At 42.2% G+C, this 14304-nt stretch overlaps 1 pseudogene; it reads left to right on the plus strand.

The window, feature by feature from the left end:
• The first annotated feature begins 519 nt into the window (after positions 1-519).
• On the plus strand, positions 520-4839 carry LOC123969704 (annotated as a pseudogene).
• The last annotated feature ends 9465 nt before the right edge of the window (positions 4840-14304 follow it).

Below are 14304 nucleotides of genomic sequence, written 5' to 3' on the forward strand. Positions count from 1 at the left end.
AATCACTGAGGGGATGGAGATCTCGGATTTTACAGTCTGTGGCAGTTCACATCTCTCTGGTTCCTCTATTTCCAGGATCTGTTCTGGAGATTCAGAGCTTTTGTGTGGAGCATACTCTGTGTTGTTTGTCTGCCATGATGATGATGTGTTGGAGATGAAGCTAGGGACAAAAAGGTCAGGCTCTAATGGCGGGACACTGCTGCTGAAGACCTGAGATACAACAGGGCTGTGAAACTTCACTCTTCCCTCAATTAGAGTTGTCAACTTTTCTGCACTCTCACATTTGTCCTGTGGGACTTGGAAAGCACTAGCAATGCTACCAGGGAGCATTGAAGTATTCCAAAACTGTACTCAAAGCAGCCTGACATGCACACCTGTGCACGTGCTCCTGAAACACTGGCATATTTCTCAGGATGGCTATAGGGAGTGTCATATCAGCCAGTGTAGCTTGTGTCCAAAGTCCCTTCGGCTAACATGTTCCACTGTGCTACAGACATTCTTTGAAAATGTTTTATTACGATGGGCAGAAGAAGTGTGATAGTGTTGTCCATCTGGAATCCGGTTTGGTCCATTTTGGTATGTTCTGTTCACAAAGCTCTGCTTTTCTTCCATTTGTTTGAAACTCAACGTAAAGTGTAGAGTAAGTAATTGTCGTGGAAACTGTATCTTGCTTAATGTTTTCAGTAATGTCTACCTTGCTATGGTTTCTGACTGTGGTCTGGAAGTCCCTTGTCAAGAATGAAAACTGAATGTAGAATTTAGTTACCAGCACACTTTATATAGTCAGGACGGACATCATGTGTATTGATTCACATCAAAGCACAGCGTCACACATCAAAAGAATTTGAATTTAAACAGAAAGTTGCGCGTGCGCAGGCGGATCACAGCAATAATTTTTTTAAACATTTTTTTATTGACTTTATTGAGAACGTCAGCATATACATACAACATATAAAGACAAACAACATTTCATTGTGCAGGGGTACAAAAATAATTTAACATTCATTAAGATCACAGCAATTAATAATAAATAAAGAAATAAAATAAAATAAAGAAACAGTGCCAATCCCGCATCATAGGCAATGGAATTGGAACACAAACTCGCGCGTGCAGCAGGCGTCTGCACACACAGCAATCACTCTATCATGCATGAACCAGCCAATTTGCTGCATGACATTTTATTTTTTAGCTAATGTGTGTGTTGTAATGTGAATGTTATTATCCAGTGTCTAAACTGGATAATTACCCCATTCCAAAAACAGAGGATTTGTTGGCTGTGCTGGGGGGTGGACGGAAATTCACAAAATTGGACATGTCACAGGCCTATCAGCAGCTACCACTGGATGAAGGATCCAAAAAGTTCACCACCATCAACACACATCGTGGCCTTTTTCAGTACACTAGACTACCTTACAGTGTGTCATCAGCTCCAGGGATATTCCGGCGCACCATGGACAACCTCCTGCAAGGATTCCCCCAAATGGTCATAAGACGACATCCTGGTGACCGGGAACGATGATGCCAGTCATTTGCAGAACCTAGGTTTGGTGGTAGAGAGGCTCTCAGCGACAGGCCTGTGTCTGAGGAGAGACAAATGCGTCTTTATGGAGTCCGAGGTAGTATACCTGGGTTACAGAATCAACCACAAAGGGATTCATCCAGTGGCTGACAAAGTCAAGGCTATTGCAAGTGTGCTGGAGCCACTTCACAAGCTCTTGAGAAAACGAGTTCCATGGAGATGGGGCAGCAAAACAGTGCCTGCAGTCTGAACAACTGTTGGTCCATTTTGACAAAACAAAGGCACTCTCTCTCTCCTGTGATGAATCATCTTACGGCATTGGAGCGGTGTTGTCCCATCGTTATCCGGATGGCACAGACAGACCAATTGGATACATGTCAAGGTCACTGTTGCCAGCAGAAAGGGGCTATTCCCAGCTCGAGAAGGAGTGACTGGCCATCATTTTTAGTATCAAGAAATTCCACCAGTAATTGTTTGGTAAACACTGCACCATTGAGACAGATCACAAACCGCTATTGGGCCTCCTGGGCAAGGGCATCTCTCACCTTGCTGCAGCAAAGATGCAAAGATGGGCATTGATCATGGCAGCTTATGAGTACACATTGGTTTCCATGAGGGCTCAAAACATGGGAATGCAGACGCACTGAGCAGACTCCCGTTACCAACTCAGCCCACCACCGCACCACGGGAGGGAGAAGTGGTGATGCTCATGACCACCACTACAAGTGAAACAGATCCGGGACTGGACCTGTCTAGAGTGCACCAGTGGCTGGTGCAGGGCTCATGGCCCTTGGAGTGCACCGCCTCAGACATGCAACCTTACCTGCGGCGACAACATAAGCTGAGTGTTAAGGAGTGGTGTATCCTGTGGGGGAGCAGGGTGATAATACCACCACCAGGCAGAAAGACTATGATTAAGGAGCTGCATGAAGCACATCCTGGGGTCTCAAGGATGAAAGCACTGGCTCGCAGCTACATTTGGTGGCTGAACATGGATGCAGATTTGGAATCAGCAGTGCGCAAATGCCATGCATGTCAGTCCCATCAAGCCACCCCAGCAGCTGCACCGCTACATCCATGGGAGTGGCCCAACCAACCCTACATGTGGATTTTTGCGGGCCTGTGCAGGGGAAGATGTTCCTCATAGTTATTGATGCCTATTCTAAGTGGATAGAGGCTCACCCAATGCAGTCTGTAACATCAGCAACCACTGTGGAGAAGCTGAAGAGTATTTTTGCCACCCACGGGATCCCTGCCATCCTTGTCAGTGACAATGGGCCGAGTCTGGTCAGTGCTGAGTTTGAAGACTTCCTTAATATGAACGGCATACAGCATGTGACAACCGCACCGTACCACCCGTCCTCCAATGGCTGTGCTGAGCGAGCCATCAGAGTGTTCAAGGAGGGCATGAAGAAGATGGGGGAGGGCAGTGTGGAGACAAAGCTTGCCAGGTTCAAGTTGTTCCATTTTAACAAAATTAAGTATGTTAAAATATATTGCAATTTTTTTTAAAGTTGAGTTTAAGTATTTCTAAAAGAATACTTAACATACTTTAAGTTGTTCCAAAATAATAAAATTTTATATACACTTAGTATAGTACAATTAAACTGTGATAAGTGCATCAAGAAAAAGTACAACTTAAGTATATTTCTTTTTCACATGGGCGTATAACAACATGGTTGTTTTTCCTCATTGCCCCATAAATCATATCATGACTCCTCAAATTTATCTTGTGACTGTTTGGGGACCTGACCCTAACATTGTTATTCACTGGACTAAACTGTATATAAAGTAGTTAAAACTAGGTCCACCTTGACCAGGTAAAACAGTAAAAGGATTTTGAATGGAGAACTTTTACTTGTAACAGATAATGTTGACACTGTTGTACTGGAATTACTGAATGATCTGAGTACTTCTTCCACCACTGCTTACCAGTCTGAGACTGGGCAAAGAAAGCAGCTTGCTGTTTGCAGGAAGAGCCCTCATTTGTTGTCTCAGAGACAATGGTTATTTTTATGGTTGGAAATTATTAATTCAGAACAAAGAAAACTTTGGAGTGGTGGGGGTATTTAAACTTTTTAATTATATACCTTTTCTTAATGGTGTGGGTATATATGTACAGTGTACAGTGTTCATACTAACATGTATGTCCATGTGTATTTGTATATGGATATACACTAAGTTGCATAGCCTAGCCCTTATCGTTTAGGGAGACAACAGCAAATTATCTTGTCCTCCATCTGTCTCATGGTGTTTATCTCTTGTTTTGCTTGTTAACACAAACACACACACACAACAAAAATATACAAAAATATGTTAATATACAGCTTTTATCCATGAAAAATTCATAGGCTTATTTTCCTCATTGTGTGTTAACTACAAGTAAGTACAGAATGTTTCAGATTATGTGTACATCTTTTATCTATAATTAAATTGGACTTTATAACTTTCACAATCACATAATCGACAGGTGGACTCAACAGTGTTGCAAAATGGGTTTCTGTTCCAAGTAAGTATTTGGGCATGCAGTACAACAGAGAGTAAACATTGCTACCACTGCCTCTATGCATGTACAATATAAACATTTGTATTATTTTATTATATAGATGATTCTCATTCAAGGAAGTCCTTCATTCTCAGAGCACTTTCTCAGACGGCTCAATGTGAAGAAAGAAAAAATAATTTCAAATCAGGAAAGTAAATTTGAGCTGACAAGTCATCAATTCAAATTTTATTCAGTTTGAAGCAGTTATATACAACAAATTAGTTGCAATATGCCTAACAAAATATTGTTTTTAATCCTAAGACTGCAATTAGTTCACTAAAATACCATAAGAAAAAGTGTGCAGCTAGCATACACACATCACCTATAGTTAATATTAATTCAGTTTATTCAACTACTAGTATTCAATCACAGGTACTAATTTCACAAAATTTAATCCAGGACAAGTAAAAGGGCAAAGCAATACATTTCATGGTTTTCTCCCAGTGTACCCACAACGTTACCACAGGTAAGAGAGAGCCAACAAATAAAACTCCACAGTAAACTCAAAATTTTATTTCATTTCACAATCACAAAATCCACAGGTGGATAAGGGACTATCTGTTGTGGTATTTTCAATATTGTGAAACTGGAGGCTTCTGAAACAACTATAAAACCTTCAACGCCTCTTTACTGGACACATTTTCACTTAGACACGGCAGAGCAACTGAGACAAAATCCCAACAGCAAGACAATAGACATCCAGAAACATGTTTACCTTATTTGCAACCATTCTCTGCCTGATGTCTGTGAGCCACTCAGCTCCTCTGGCATGTGAGCACTTGGTCCGGCCTTTGGATCAACTGAATCTTGGTCATTTGGAGGGAAGATGGGCTTTGGTTGCAGGCAGTCTGAGCCATCTACCATACCTGGAGCGCTTCAGACAAAGAGACAGTGCCACTGTAAACTTCTCCAGCAACACCAGTGACACCAACATTTCCTACACTCGCAGCATCCGTTTAGATAACAAGTGCCTGTACAGTTCCTACAACATCTCCCTGGAAGGCAGCAGCTTCACCTATGATGGGACGCCTAAAAGCAACATCAGCGCAGACTTCGTCCGTACATCTTGCCATGACTGCATGCTGATGCGCATGAACGTGGAGTCGGGGAAGCGGCTGCATTTGTACCTGTTCAGCAGGAGGAGACAGTTGGAGCAGAAGGAGATGGAGGAGTTCAGCGCTCAGGTGAAGTGTCTGAACATGCCTCCACCTGCTGTGATGGATCCTACCAAGGAGCTTTGTCCAGAAGAGACAGCCGGCGATCCAGCAGCTCAAACTGAAGAGAAAACAGAGGGACAAAAAAATTGAGAGACAGTGTAAAAAGGCAATTAGCCCCACCATTTTGATAATTTGTATTTCAGTATCAGTGGATATTCTGTGGAGATAATTATGCACAACATCAACACGGCACTATCAAAACGTTCTTTAAGACTTGATTTGAATACTTTTCTCTGTTTTGTCAATAAGCAGACATACCCTAAATGTAATGCAGGAGAGGTTATGCATTGGAAATGGTATCATTTACTTTTAAACCTGAAATAAATTAGTTTTGAAGATGCAACTTTTTGAGTTTGGTATCATCTACAGGATACATAACTGAAAATGTGTCTGCAGATGACTTCAGTGTTTTCCAGTGTAGGATGCCCAGTCTAAAGAATTGACTAAATACTAAAGTTTTATTCTAAGTTTGATGTTGCATTTGTCTTGAAACTGATAGACTTGCGCTGAATAAATCTGAGAATGTGTGAAAGCAAAAGTGGGATGAATAGGCAGAACAGTTAGGCAAAAAGGCAGTTTACTTTACTTTGTCTTGGTTCAGAAAAAAGTTCAGAAACAGGTTATCAATTAGCTAAATCAACAAGGAAAACTGATTCTGAATACTTTGGCTAGGGAGCACTGTGCCCGCGACCCGATCCCGGATAAGCGGATGAAGATGGATGGATGGATGGATGGAGCTGATGTGCAGGCAGCTGATGACCAGGTGACTGGGTGATAGTGTGAAAAGCTGGGGACAACTGCTGGACAGAGAGGGATTTAATATTTTAATATTTAATAATAAGTTTGTGAAATTAGTGATTGTGATTGTATAAAACCACCATTACCAGTAGGTTGTCTGAGAATGCAGTCTGCACACACTCATTTGCTTATGGTATTTTAGAGAACTTATCTCATTCTTAGGACAAAAGTTTATTTAGGCATATTGCAACTAATTTGTTTGTAAGTATGTCCCTGCTTCAAATGCTTGAATTAATTTTCACTTTCAACTTGTCAGATCAAATTTGCTTTCCTGATTTGAAAAAAAATTGTATTCCTTCACATTGAGCTGTGTGAGACACCGCTCTGAGAATTAAGGACTTCCCTGAACTAGAATCATCTGTTTACTAAAATCATATAAACTTTCATATTGTACATGCATGGAGGCAGTGGTAACGATGTTCACTTTCTTGTGCCCAAATACTTGGACTAGAATCCTCCAGTTTTGCAACACTGTCGATGCCAGAGGGCAATGTCCCTTCTCCACTCATCGATCCCACTGTGATTGTGAAATAACAGAATTTTTGGAGAAACCTTAAAGGTACAATGTGTAATTCTTGTACATGTGCTCCAAACAAATAGAGGCAGCATTTCACTTCCTCCCCTCCCCCTTAGCCAGGCTACTCTGTGATTTCGGCTCCCCTGTTCTTTACTAATCGCACGTAGAGCTTAGCTTAACTATGAAAGCGCCTTGTGTGATGATCCGCAGGGAGGAGATTCTCTCCTGTCTGTGTGTGTCTGCTCCATTGTGTGACTATCTTCAGACACAACTGATAAATATGTAGAAAATGTATGTAATTTACACAATAACAAACTGCAGTGATACTATTTCTATTAGTTTTAGTGAATGGGCCGAATTTGATATTTCATTGTGGGGAGGAGGGGCAGAGACATCAAAATAATTGGCAAGCACAGGATACATATTTCGTAATTTATCAGAATCAGATAATTTATATAAATTACATTTCTAGGACCCTTGTTTACTTTGATACTGCCAGCTAGTTGGCTGGCTAGCTATCTATGCTACTCTTGACAGTCCCCCGAAGCCAATTACCCTTTCCCTAACCATCACCGAGTGTGTGCCTAAACTTAAGTTAGTGATTATATGCATGTCGACCGGTTAACCCTACAGCTGCGCACATCAGCCTCACAGCCGACGTGCTGGCAGACAGAGTTAACCTCCTTCGTGTTGCTGTACATTACCACCACCACTCCAATAGATGATGCTGTCACAAAAGAACTACGGTCCTAGAACTGCAGTCCCAGGATGGTGGGGGTCCTGAAGCTGTAGCCTCCGGTACTGCAGCTACATAATATTAACTGTGTGCACTCAGACAACAGTTATTTCTCCCCTAGTCTGCCCAGTCAGAGACAGGGAAGATCAAGAGGTGGCAGGAAACCAAAAAGTAGCAGAGGAACAAGGAGAGAAGAGCATGATGGAGAGCAAAATTAGGTGCTTTCACACAGCCTTATTTTCTGTGATGATTACGCCTATATGCCGGCTCACTGCGCTGTATAAAAGGGACGGAGCCGGAAAGGGTGCTCCGATTTGATCTGCCTCTGAGCCGGGAATGTTGGTAGTAAGATTGCCGGGACGCTGTCTGTGTGAAAAGGCACAGCCGGCATGCCGGAAGAGGTGTGGCGTTTCAACACTGTTGTGTTACAAGTCACAGTCAATTTTTTTTTCACGGTCTAACCCGGGAAGCCGGATTATGCCACAATATTTTGTTCAGTTTGAATGAGCGAGTGCAGAATATTGGCGAACATTGTTTTCTGTGTTTATTGAGGAATCTCTGTGTGAAAGCGGCTATTGATTGACAGTCCACGTGGCACTCTAACCCTCATCACTGCTGCTTCACACTCCACAAATCATCCCAGTGCGGACTGGAGGTCACATTCTGAGGAAGACAGCAGACACATGTTGTAAGCAGAGATGCAATCCTGAGCCCACAATATCGGACACTTTCCACATTGCCTGGAGTTCCTCTCCATGAAAATCGCAATGACAATAGTTGGCAATCTACAACCCTGGCAGAGCCAAAGCCCACAGAAAACATGCTAGTAATGATCTCACAATACCCCCATAAGATGCCCTGGGGGACACAGTCAGCCTTCTCCAAGTCCACAACTTACATGTTGATTGAATAGGTGAACTCCCATAATCCCTGCAAGGTTACACAATTGGTCCCCACGCCCAACCGGCACCTTTCACCCTGGGCAATTAAGGAAAAGCCACTGTCCAGGAGTGGTACCCAGCTATATATAGTTGTGCCCTTCCCACATCAACTCCAGCTCCTTCCCCACCGGAGAGGTGAGTATCCACATCTGGAGAGCCAGTCTTCTCAGCCTGGGTTCAGCACTCCAAGGTCCTTGTGTTTGCCTGCTCTTCAACTGGCGCTGCACCCAACCTTTTCAACCTTGTAGGTGGTTAGCCATAAGGCCGGCAGCTCCATGTTACACCTGCAGACTGAGCCCAACAGGCTCCGTGCATGTTAGGCACAGCCAGACTATGCTCAACAGCATGGTCCTCTTCCAGGCCTGGCTCCAGAAGAGGGTCCCCATAGCTCCCTCATTGTTTGTTTCCATGTTTGAAGTTGCAGATTCCTAGGGTGTTCCTCAATATCTTCACAAATCAATCAACAGCAGTTATCATTTTCATATGCAGTTTATTAAACCACTATCATTCCTGCACAAACACTGACTATTTTCAGAACTTAAATCTAGAAGAATTAAATCCACCAAAACAGTGGTCTAGTTGCATTTGATTAACACCGTGAACCCACAACATTACAACAGGTATGAGAGCCAGTGAGTAAACTTCACGTGTAAACGATCAATAGTACTCAAAATTCATTAATTTCACAATCACAGAAACTACAGGTGAAAAAAAGGACTGTACTCTCTGGTATTTTCAGGATTGTGAAACTGCAGGTTTCTGAAAGAACTATAAAACCAGAAAACCAGCTACATAACATAGATACTTCGGTGCAACTGAGACCTGATCCCACTGCCTGCAAACATTACAATAGCCAGTAGATCATGATTTCAACATACAGAGATATGTTTCCTGCATGTGCTATTGTTCTCATCTGCTTGATGTCTCTGAGTCATTCAGCACCTCTAGCCTGTGAAGACTTGGTTCGGCCTTTGGATCAACTTGATCCTCATCATTTGGAGGGCAGATGGGCTTTAATTGTAGGCAGCATGAGTAATCTGTCATACCTGGAGCGATTCAAACAAAGAGACAGTGCTACTGTAAACTTCTCCAGCCACATTGCTGACACTAACATCTCCTTCAGTCGCAGCATGCGTTTAGATAACAAGTGCCGCTATGCATCCCACAACATCTCCCTGGAAGGCAGCAGCTTCACCTTTGAAGATGGCAACATTACCACAACCTTCATCCGTACATCCTGTCATGATTGCATACTGATGAGTTCTGATGTAGAATCAGGGAAGTGGCTGCATTTGTACCTGTTCAGCAGGAGGAGACAGTTGGAGCAGAAGGAGATGGAGGAGTTCAGTGCTCAGGTGAAGTGTCTGAATATGCCTCCACCTGCTGTGATGGATCCTACCAAGAAGCTTTGTCCAGAAGAGACGGTCGGCGATCCAGCCGCTCAAACTGAAGAGAAAACAGAAGGGGGAAAAAATTGAGAGACAGTGTAAAAAGGCAATTAGCCCCACCATTTTGATAATTTGTATTTCAGTATCAGTGGATGTTCTGTGGAGATAATTATGCACAACATCAACACGGCACTATCAAAACGTTCTTTAAGACTTGATTTGAATCCTTTTCTCTGTTTTATCATGAAGCAAACATTCCCTAACTGTAATGCAGGAGAGGTTATGTATTGGAAATGGTATATTTTACTTTTAAACCTGAAATAAATTAGTTTTGAAGATGCAACTTTTTGAGTTTGGTTTTCAGATCATTTAGATCATCTACAGGATACATAACTGAAAATGTGTCTGCAGATGACTTCAGTGTTTTCCAGTGTAGGATGCCCAGTCTAAAGAATTGACTAAATACTGAAGTTTTATTCTAAGTTTGATGTTGAATTTGCTTGAAACTGATAGGCTTGCGCTGAATAAATCTGATAAATGTGTGAAAGCAAAAGTGGGATGAATAGGCAGAACAGGTAAGGCAAAAGGGCAGTTTACTTTCCTTTGTCTTGTTTTAGAAATAAGTTCAGAAACAGGTTATCAATTAGCTAAATCAACAAGTCCAAACAGGAAAACCGATTCTGAATGCTTTGGCTAGGGAGCACTGTGCTAGTATATTAGAGAGCTGATTAGACAAATGCCGATGTGCAGGCAGCTGATGACCAGGTGACTGGGTGATAGTGTGAAAAGCTGGGGTCAACTGCTGGATGGAGAGGGATAAGACATAAGTTTGAGCATGATGAGCATCAGAAAACATGCAAAATAAACTAAGATGCTGCTATTATTATGACAAACCGCAACTTTAAAATGTATTTTGGAAATCCATTTTTAACCATTCCAATAAATTTCTCTAAATTCTGACACTAGTCAAAGCGAGACTTTTGTCCCACCCGCCCGCATCATCCTGTGTGACTCCCCCGTCGCCACTGTGGACTCCTTCCGCTTCCTGGCCACCATCATCTCCCAGGACCTCAAGTTGGAGCTGAACATCACCTCCCTCACCAAAAAGGCCCAGCAGAGGATGTACTTCCTGCGGCAGCTGAAGAAGTTCAGCCTGCCAAAGACAATGATGGTGCACTTCTAAACCACCACATCACCATCTGGTACGCTGCTGCCACTGCCAGGGATAAAGGCAGGCTGCAGCGTATCATCCACTCTGTAGAGAAGGTGATTGGCAGCAATCTTCCTTCTCTTCAGGAGCTGTATGCCTGCAGGACTCTGAGGCAAGCAGGAAAGATTGTAGCTGACCCCTCCCACCCTGAATACAAACTGTTTCAGACTCTCCCCTCTGGCAAGAGGTTGCAGTCCATCAGGATCAAAACCTCTCGCCACAAAAACAGCTTCTACCCGTCTGCAAATAGCCTCATTAACAAGGCCTGGGTCCCCCACTGACACTCCCCTCTTGCAAATAATACAAATGCCTCTGCACATGTAAATACTATTTCATTTCATATCATGCACAAACCTGGCACATTGCACATATTTGTAATAAATTGTTAATCGTTGTTGTTTTATTGTTATTTTTATTTTTTTATATTGTCAACTTATATATTTATGTGCACAACATCCTCTTCCGTTGCAATAGGTCTGCAAAACACAAACCGGAGTAATGCACATGTAAATATCTGGCACATTGTTCTTTCTCTGCAAACAGTTGTATTATTTTTCTCTATTCTTCTATTATTCTTCTATAACTCGCATTGTCTATTCCATATTTATATATTTCCACATCTATTTATGTCAACTACATGTTTGTCTACATGTAGCACCTTATCACCAAAGCAAATTCCTTGTATGTGTAAAACACTAATTGGCAATAAAGCTCCTTCTGATTCTGATTCTTCTGATTCTGATTCTCTGTCTGTGTGAAAAGGCACAGCCATCAAGCCGGAAGAGGTGTGGCGTTTCAACACTGTTGTGTTACAAGTCAGAGTCTATTTTTTTCACGGTCTAACCCGGGAAGCCGGATTATGCCGCAATATTTTGTTCAGGTTGAATGAGCGAGTGCAGCATATTAGCAAACATTGTTTTCTGCATTTATTGAGAAATCTCTGTGTGAAAGCGGCTATTGATTGACAGTCCTCGTGGCACTCTAACCCTCATCACTGCTGCTTCACACTCCACAAATCATCCCAGTGCGGACTGGAGGTCACATTCTGAGGAAGACAGCAGACACATGTTGTAAGCAGAGATGCAATCCTGAGCCCACAATATCGGACACTTTCCACATCGCCTGGAGTTTCTCTCCATGAAAATCGCAATGACAATAGTTGGCAATCCACAACCCTGGCAGAGCCAAAGCCCACTGGAAACATGCTAGTAATGATCATAATCCCTGCAAGGTTACACAATTGGTCCCCACGCCCAACCGGCACCTTTCACCCTGGGCAATTAAGGAAAAGCCACTGTCCAGGAGTGGTACCCAGCTATATATAGTTGTGCCCTTCCCACATCAACTCCAGCTCCTTCCCCACCGGAGAGGTGAGTATCCACATCTGGAGAGCCAGTCTTCTCAGCCTGGGTTCAGCACTCCAAGGTCCTTGTGTTTGCCTGCTCTTCAACTGGCGCTGCACCCAACCTTTACAACCTTGCAGGTGGTTAGCCATAAGGCCGGCAGCTCCATGTTACACCTGCAGACTGAGCCCAACAGGCTCCGTGCATGTTAGGCACAGCCAGACTATGCTCAACAGCATGGTCCTCTTCCAGGCCTGGCTCCAGAAGAGGGTCCCCATAGCTCCCTCATTGTTTGTTTCCATGTTTGAAGTTGCAGATTCCTAGGGTGTTCCTCAATATCTTCACAAATCAATCAACAGCAGTTATCATTTTCATATGCAGTTTATTAAACCACTATCATTCCTGCACAAACACTGACTATTTTCAGAACTTAAATCTAGAAGAATTAAATCCACCAAAACAGTGGTCTAGTTGCATTTGATTAACACCGTGAACCCACAACATTACAACAGGTATGAGAGCCAGTGAGTAAACTTCCTGTGTAAACGATCAATAGTACTCAAAATTCATTAATTTCACAATCACAGAAACTACAGGTGAAAAAAAGGACTGTGCTCTCTGGTATTTTCAGGATTGTGAAACTGCAGGTTTCTGAAAGAACTATAAAACCAGAAAACCAGCTACATAACATAGATACTTCGGTGCAACTGAGAACTGATCCCACTGCCTGCAAACATTACAATAGCCAGTAGATCATGATTTCAACATACAGAGATATGTTTCCTGCATGTGCTATTGTTCTCATCTGCTTGATGTCTCTGAGTCATTCAGCACCTCTAGCCTGTGAAGACTTGGTCCGGCCTTTGGATCAACTTGATCCTCATCATTTGGAGGGCAGAAGAGCTTTAATTGCAGGCAGCCTGAGCCATCTACCATACCTGGAGCGATTCAAACAAAGAGACAGTGCCACTGTAAACTTCTCCAGCCACATTGCTGACACTAACATCTCCTTCAGTCGCAGCATGCATTCAGATAACAAGTGCCACTATGCATCCTACAACATTTCCCTGGAAGGCAGCAGCTTCACCTTTGAAGATGGCAACATTACCACAACCTTCATCCGTACATCCTGTCATGATTGCATACTGATGAGTTTTGATGTAGAATCAGGGAAGCGGCTGCATTTGTACCTGTTCAGCAGGAGGAGACAGTTGGAGCAGAAGGAGATGGAGGAGTTCAGTGCTCAGGTGAAGTGTCTGAATATGCCTCCACCTGCTGTGATGGATCCTACCAAGAAGCTTTGTCCAGAAGAGACGGCCGGTAAAACTGAAGAGAAAACAGAGGGACAAAAGGACTGAAAGACATTTAGAAAATAATTAGTGACCCAGTTTTGATAAATTGTATGTCAAAATCAGTGGATGGAGGTTATGTTTCGGAAAACATGACACATGTGTTTCTTATCTTTTCACAAATCTGTAACCACAGTTAAATTAGTTTTTTTATGCAACGTTTTGAGAAGTCTTTGTTTATCAATTTACTTCAATGAATTTATCCAATTTTGTGACACAAAGCATTTAGCAATTAAAAATTTGTATCCCTCAGTGCTGTATGTAGATAGAAATGATTCTAAGGCAATAAAAACATAATGGTTCATTGTGTAAGGTCTTTATACAACACTGAAAACATTTTTATGTATATGATATCAACTTTTTATGTTAAGCAATGGGCTCCCACATTAACACAAAAAGTTACAACAGGTTTCTTTTCTTTGTGCTCATCTGACACATTATATGTACTTCCTCAGCGTTCAGCAAAATCTGAATCAAAATCTAATGAGTTGTCACTGTCAATCAAATCTGCTCAAATCAAATGATGAAGCAAATTAGATAGGATAAAGAAAACTTGCCATGAAGAGTTTATTGTTCAATCTGTATCTGTATGTCAACCTTATTAACCTCTCATATAATTTAGTTTAAAGCAATTTTATTCCTTTTAATACCTAGATTGATATGACAATTTCAGTTTATATATTATATACCATTTGAATATTGGTACAAAACATAAATAAAGTGTCAAGATTAACTTTGCCA

This window comes from Micropterus dolomieu, linkage group LG04 (assembly GCF_021292245.1).
Source record: "Micropterus dolomieu isolate WLL.071019.BEF.003 ecotype Adirondacks linkage group LG04, ASM2129224v1, whole genome shotgun sequence".
Lineage (NCBI taxonomy): Eukaryota > Metazoa > Chordata > Actinopteri > Centrarchiformes > Centrarchidae > Micropterus > Micropterus dolomieu.